This window comes from Osmerus mordax, chromosome 28 (genome assembly GCF_038355195.1).
Source record: "Osmerus mordax isolate fOsmMor3 chromosome 28, fOsmMor3.pri, whole genome shotgun sequence".
Lineage (NCBI taxonomy): Eukaryota > Metazoa > Chordata > Actinopteri > Osmeriformes > Osmeridae > Osmerus > Osmerus mordax.
In genome coordinates this window covers 3,877,389-3,884,950 of record NC_090077.1, presented here as the reverse complement: position 1 = coordinate 3,884,950, position 7,562 = coordinate 3,877,389, and the positions used below count along the sequence as shown (strand labels likewise).

Here is a 7,562-nt window from a genome sequence, read left to right as displayed (position 1 = left end):
ATCCTGAGAAGACACACACACTGTTTTTCAGCCTAGTTAGTGGTTGCCGAACCAAGCACTGAAATAACAATGCAGGAGTCACCACTGGGGTCCAACCATGAGAGGGAGGTAAAGGGAGCAGTTAAGGGCTCTCTCTGGGTGTCTGTCCCCAGGATGAGGAGCTCTCAGCTGGGTAGGCTTGAACCGGTCGAATGGGGCCAACCAAGGCGACCTCGTCTTGGAACATTCAACTCCAAAGCCAAAGATGAGAGGTAGACCTGGTGTAACTACCCTCCCCCCACGACCCCACCCACCCACCCACCCCACACACACACACACCCACACACACACCCACACACACACACACGTTATCTGTCGTTTCCGCTCGTCCTCCCTCCCCAGAGATGCGTCTCGTCATGCCGTATGACTTTGGCCTCCTCATATCTCACCTCGAGTCTCTCAAACAAAGCACCTCGGGAGACGCTCCTCCAATGAAATTCTGCTCATGTTTAATTCAGCGGCTGCTCAATGCTCATTAGCATCTTAATAATTGAGGGGGGGGGCGGCGGCTCAGGAGGGCCGGACAGGAAGCTTGTGTGCGAGGACCGCGGGTATGGCAAAGGAGGAACCTGCTGTTTTGAGGAAGGCTTTACATTTCCCCCCTCAAAACAGCCAGAGTATATTTTTTTTTGCAACTGCGTGATCATTGTTCATGTCATGTAGAGCGGGCGCAAATTGTAAAGCACTGAAGCACGCGTGGCAACACGTACCCACAAACACACACAACACCACACACACACACACACACACACCAACCAGATGTACGTGAGGTCACCCAGTAGCCCTGTGGCATCCTCACTCGTGACACGGAAGAGTCAGTTTAGCTGGTGTGTCACAGTGCAGCATAGGACCCTTGCGGCCGTGGGTCTGTATCATTTCCATTTAGTCATTTAGCAGACGCTCTTATCCAGAGCGACTTACAGTAAGTACAGGGACATTCTCCCCGAGGCAAGTAGGGTGAAGTGGCCTTGCCCAAGGACACAACGTCAGTTGGCATGACCGGGATCGAACTGGCAACCTTCGGATTACTAGCCCGATTCCCTCACCGCTCAGCCACCTGACTCCTTATCATGTTATCATATCTGTATCATGACAAACACAAGATGAATATTTCACCAGCTCCATGCAGAAGCGCTCAAGCCAAACGGGCTTCCACCTGACTGGTATTATGTGCATGAGGGCATTGTGCCGGTTGTCTCAAGCTTACAGTAGACTGGAGAGCAGCAACATGGCCTCCGACATTTGTATCGCCTGGCGTGCTTCATCTCAAGCTCAATTTTACAGTCCATAGAATTCCACTAACAGCCACATCAGCCAAATGAGAGGACATGCGGAAGCAGGAGAGTTGGCAAATAACATCCCACTGAGCCTATGAAGGACTGGGAGATTGTCATTTGCTGCAGTATGTAAATGTCCTGTGTTGTGTGTTTTGTGTGTGTGTGTGTGTGTGTGTGTGTGTGACTCGGCCTCTGATGACAGGGTGGATGACAGAAGGGTTCACTGCAGGTCAGGAGGGAATTACACACACACACACACACACACACTTTACATCGCTGTCTCTTAACAATGACTTCAGCGTTCACCCTATGTCACTGTGCTGTTTGGTATTTCTGCCCCAACATGGAAGGGAGGGTGCAGAGAACTCACACACACACACACACACGCACACACACACACACACACACACACACACACACACACACACACACACACACACACACACACACACACACACACCCGTAAGCTCCTGAGGACTATTTCCTGTCTGGTGTCTTTGTTTGCCGCACTGATACAAGACCGAGAGAGGCCTATCTCAGAAGACAGCAGCAGCAGAGACGTTCCTCCCTAAAGCGCCCAGTTACCCACCCAGCAACACTGATACCGACACGGACACTGACAAATAGGCACCTTAACATCTCAACACAGCACCGAAGGAGCCAAGTACAAAAGTCCATTTGAACCACTTTGAAGCGTAACAAAACGGCCCAAACTCGAATCCCCGCCAACACGAGTCGTTACCTCACGTCGCAACACCTCTCTCTTTCAGGTGCTCCGAGAGAGGCGGGTGCAGCGCTGTCACCACAGAGGACAGACTCAGCACCCTGGTCACAGCTGTCGTGCCCATCAGCAAACAATCCCCTCTCTCTGACAGAACGCACCCCCTGCAAGATTCCACAGGATTAGGATTAGAGAAGACAGTCCTATGACACGAGACCGTCCCACGTGCAGCAAAATTTGCCTGAAGTGTTACAGTTTGAATATGAGGGGGTAAAGTGTCATACACAGAGACTGGGAAAGAAGATAGAGGTAGACAGAGAGAGAGACACAGAGAGAGACAGAGAGAGAGAGAGAGAGAGACAGAGACTGAGGGAGAGAGAGAGAGACAGAGACAGAAACAATATTAACAATATAATCACATGTTGTCCCTTTACTGTCGATTGATTTGGCAACATTGTTTAACCGGAACATCCAGGCCAATTAAGCATGCTGATCTGAATTGACAGATAGAGGTAGAGCGAGAGAGGAGTGGAGCAGCTATATAATGAAGAGAGTTTGGTGAGTGAGTGAAAAAACAAGCCCCCTAGAGACCAGCGCAGGACAGGGTTAAACGGAGAGCATGGCTTCCTGCCTATCCCCTTCCTGTGTGTGCTGTTCCTGCTTAATTGGCAGGTGGTTTCCTGGCCTTGTCTGACAGGTGCGCAACGTCCAAACGGAGCAGATTGCCCGCCGTTCCAGAAAGCGCCTGCGGCCGTGTCATATCCTGTTGTGTAGGCTGATAACGGTGAATGCGGAAATTGAAGATGTGTGTGTGTGTGTGCGCGTTTCTGAATATGACAAAACCGCTGGAGAAGCCTGTGTACTGGTGCTGGCTGCACCTGTTCTCCTTCCTTCTCGGCTATCTGCAGATAGCTGGTTGTTCCCACCTGCAGCCTCACTGACCTGAGAAGAGGGCTGAGTGATTAGACAACAGATATTCCTAACCCCTGCTCCCGCCACACTCTTCAAGCTATCTAGAGAGCCAGACAAAGCACAGAAAGACAGAGATTAGAGATTTAATCCAGAAAGGAAAGATAACGTCATGGGAGAGAGAGAGAGAGAGAGAGAGAGAGAGAGAGAGAGAGAGAGAGAGAGAGAGAGAGAGAGAGAGAGAGAGAGAGAGAGAGAGAGAGAGAGAGAGAGAGAGAGAGAGGCAGCATGCCCACCTACACACACAGCAATCTATTTATTTTCACGCCACCCTAGGACGCAAACAAAGCCCAGTTTGTCATTGGCAGTTTAATGAGGAAATCAGGGCCGATTAATGATGCTGATTATTGCTGCAGAAGGCAGGTAGAGAAGGGCAAGCCTTTTACCTCCTGACTCTGAAGAGTCAGAGCGGCAGACTCCCTCGCTAATCACACCTGCCTTATCTCTCTCTCTCTTTTTCTCTTCCTCTCTCTCTGTCTCCTTTTCCTCCTCATCTCTGTCTCTCTCTCTTTCATCTACTCCCCACTAGGTCTAAGGCACACATATTGTAAAATAGAGCTTCCATCACAATAGAACTCTTTAAAATAAGATTTTCATGGACCTGATTTCTGGTGCTGCTAATCAGTTTAGGATTATAACAACAGCTTTTCCTGCAAAAAGGCAATGTTGGCTTTAGGAATAGAGATAAAGCTCTCCATTGTGTCTATGGTTTTATGATAAGAGACTCAAACCTCACTGGACACACACATACACAAGCAGCACTCAAGGAGGAAGTTTAAATGATTTATCAGTATCCAGTATAACAGTATCAATCATTAACATGCTGTCAATCTTTCCTTGCCTCTCTTCAAATCCTCCCTCCCTCCCCTCCCTCCCTCCCTCCCTCCCTCCCTCCCTCCCTCCCTCCCTCCCTCCCTCCCTCCCTCCCTCCCTCCCTCCCTCCCTCCCTCCCTCCCTCCCTCCCTCCGGCACAGGTAGAAATGGTTGCAGCCTTCCTCTAAGTGCCTGGACACTGTCCTTTACCAAGCCCAGAACAGTAGAGGACAGGGAACAACCTAAAGTGACCTTCATGACGTACTAAAACTCAAACAGTAAAGAAAGTTCACACTGGGCTCCTCTCCTCCTCCCTTCCTCCACAACATAAAGGGCACAGAATCCTTCACTGTTCATTAAAAACAAACTAACTTCAGAGGGGGGTATTAACCTCTTTGTTAAAGGATACACAGGGCTGTACTGTTTTGTATTTATTTATCAGATCCAGTTAATTTGCATATTATGCATATGGTGTACAATGCATTGTTCCCACCAATGCAGTTGCAACAGTGTAAGTTTCCCCAGGCGGGTTAATAAAGAGCAACTCTACTCTCCGTATGGGAGGCAGCCAGATCCACAGGTTGTGTGCGTCTGTGTGTGGATGTGTGTGCGTGCCATGCTCAGCAGACAGAGTGTGTGTGTGTGAGAACCACAGTAGCCCCATCCCTCCTCTCCTCTCCATCAGCCATCCATTAGACAGACTGCATTAGATTTGCAAACAAGCCTCTCACTGCCTCTACAGACAGAGAACATGATGTGCTGTTGAGGAGAGACTACACACACACACACACACGCACACACACACACACACACACACACACACACTGTATTATATGGCCTATGCTGCATATAATAGTATCCTGAAATCTAACAACATAGCTTTTAGCTGTCAGTGCCGTGACATCATTTTTGTTTCACAGATTACATTTTGCCAGACATGGTCGAGAATACTCCTGAGAAATACTCTGGCAGACAAAGCAGACCTACCCTCACAGGATAAATGTTTTGTTTATCAAACTTGGAGGGGGAGGAGCGCTGGTAGTAAATGGCCTCCCGTTGAGTTTCAAAAACCCGTTGGAGTCGTTACTTTCATCTATCTTCCACCTATTGTAAAATCGAAGGCGTCGATCAGGGGAAAACGCAGAGGGGTTTATGCGGGATGAGTGCTGCACGGTTACCCAAGCATTAAATATACGTCACGACGAATACAATTAGCTGGAGCTGAGAGGCAATTTTCATTCCAATAATTTGAGTAACGAACACCCTGATTACAGCTGAGAGAAAAGAGAGGGATAGAAGCGTGGGGAGGGAAGGGAAAAAACGAGGCAGATGAAAGAAGAATAGTAATTACCCAAGGGCTGATATAAAGAGAAGAATGGGGAAGTCAAGCGCATAAGGAAGAAAATGGATAGCAATCACAAAAGATGTGAATGTATTCAGTCAGTCTACATCGTTCCCAAGCGCGACAGTGAAAGGCGACGTCTTTTGCGCGCACACTTGCACGCACTCCCTAGAACGCGGTCTGAAAAGCTTTTTTATTGTCCAACGTTCTGTAACAGCTAACAGGTGGTTCTCACAGCAGGACTGGGGAGGGAGCCATCCACTGCAGATATACGCTGGAACCCAAACACACATACACTTTCCCATCTCTATGGTCAATATCTCAGCCTTCCACTTTGGGGGCTTGTGACTTGTGTTTAGTAGGGGTAAATGTGGTAGCAATCAGCTAGCAATCCCTTGGTTCTGAGAAACACAAAGCTGGTGTTTAATTAGGGCTCACAACGTGAGGAAAGGTTTTCTATTTGGGTTATGCAAACACACCCACACAAACATGCACGCCATCTCTCTCTCGTGACACACACACATACACCTTATTTACATATTATACTTATTTCAAGTCAATAACAAACCTCCTCCTTCAATAAGTTGATAGGATTGTTTTCATAGCACATTATATCACGGTTAACCTCACTCTCCTGTCAAATATCTCTTCTCTCCTGTCTTCTGAGAGCTTTTTCAGTTCTTTTGTTCCCTCAGAGCTCACAGTGCTACTGCACAGTACCAAGTCTTGGGATTGTTTTTTATCTGTCTCATCCGCACACTGTATCTACTCTGTAACTACTGCACCTCCATCTCTCTCTCTCTCACCCCTTTCTCCGCCCGGAGGATGAACCATTCCACTTTCCCCCCCACCAACTGACAGCTTCCCCCTCTCCCCTGTTCCACCTTCCCTCCATCTCACGTGGATATTTCATCTAGTCTCTCTCCAGCGCAGGTCCCCGGAGTAACAGCAAGCCTCTCAATAATGCATGGGCTGTCGGAGCCTCCGACAAGAACCCCAACCAACACCACAGCCCCTGGCACGAGCCCCTGGCACAAGCCCTGACACACACAGTCAGACTGGCAAGCTGGCTAGAAGGGGGCTAGGCCTCTGGGGTTAACAGGTGTGTGTTTGCTAGGGTGTGTGTGTGTGTGTGTGTGGGGGGGGGGGGGGTGGCGGGAGTAGATCAACATGGTCCAGGACCATGTGGAGGACATTGACTCAAGAGGTACTGGGTCGTTAGTTGGCTCTGATATCAATCATCCGTAAAGATGCCTCTATGTGTGTTCATCACAGTGTGTGTTATAAAACAAATTAATTACCCTGCCAAACGGCCTCAGCAAGAAATACTACTACATACTTAAACCTGAGTTACTCAGGCTAATGCCCAAAAAAGAACTATATATTACCCAAAGACTTGGCAAAAAGGTTTTACTTAAACTTTAACAACTAAGGAATGTGCGCTTATGGACACAGTATGAAGAGATAAGTAGTACGAATAGATGAATAAAGTGTTCTACCAATATGGTATTGAAATAAAACAGAACTTCATCAAAGCAGTGCAGTGCAATTTAATTAAGTAGACGTGAAACTGTGAAAATTCTGAGCCATACAACATAAGAATAACTTTTTAATTATCTTCCTCAAAAGTAATTGGAAATGTTTTACCATGGGTAGATTTTCCAATCCCCTTATTTAAAAAAAAGTAAGGAGGTTCTGCCAAAATAAGCCTTCTCCAGATGATTCAGAACGCGGCGGCACGTCTGGTCTTCAATCTACCCAGACGCTCCCATGTTACCCTACTCTTCATCTCCCTCCACTGGCTTCCCATCATGGCCCGTATCAGATTCAAGACTCTGGTACTGACCTTCCAAGCGGTGAACGGGACTGCACCCGACTACATCAAGTCTCTCCTCCAGCCTTACACCCCCCCCCGCCACCTACGGTCTTCTTCTGACAACCGTCTGGTGATCCCACCGCTCAAGAGCGCCCGGTCCCAACACAAGCTCTTCTCCTGTCTGGCCCCCCAATGGTGGAATCAACTCCCCACCTCCATCAGGGACACTGACTGTCTCCCCACCTTCAAGAAAAGGCTCAAGACACACTTTTTCCGGGAGTACAACGGCACTTAGGAATGCTTGGCTGGACCTGATGTTAGTTTCCTCCAGGATCACAATGACTCGTATTGAGAGACTTGTTGCTCTTGTTGGTTAGTTGTAACGGTTTCAAATTCTTGTACTCGCTGTGAAATATTTTACTGTTGATTGTTTTGTTGTTGTTTGTTGTTCAACAGGTACACTCTTGCGCTCTTGTGGGGAGTTGCTCTTATGGTTCTTCCCTTTGGCACTTATTTGGTTTTCGACAATGTATGCTACATGTTTTGGCTGCTCGCAATGTTTGGGGCTATCTTGTTGTTATGATC

General features: G+C 48.0%; 1 protein-coding gene across 1 annotated transcript in view; it reads right to left on the bottom strand.

The window, feature by feature from the left end:
- The window catches only part of abca2 (ATP-binding cassette, sub-family A (ABC1), member 2), a 35,565-nt gene that overhangs the window by 25,078 nt on the left and 2,925 nt on the right, over positions 1-7,562 (bottom strand).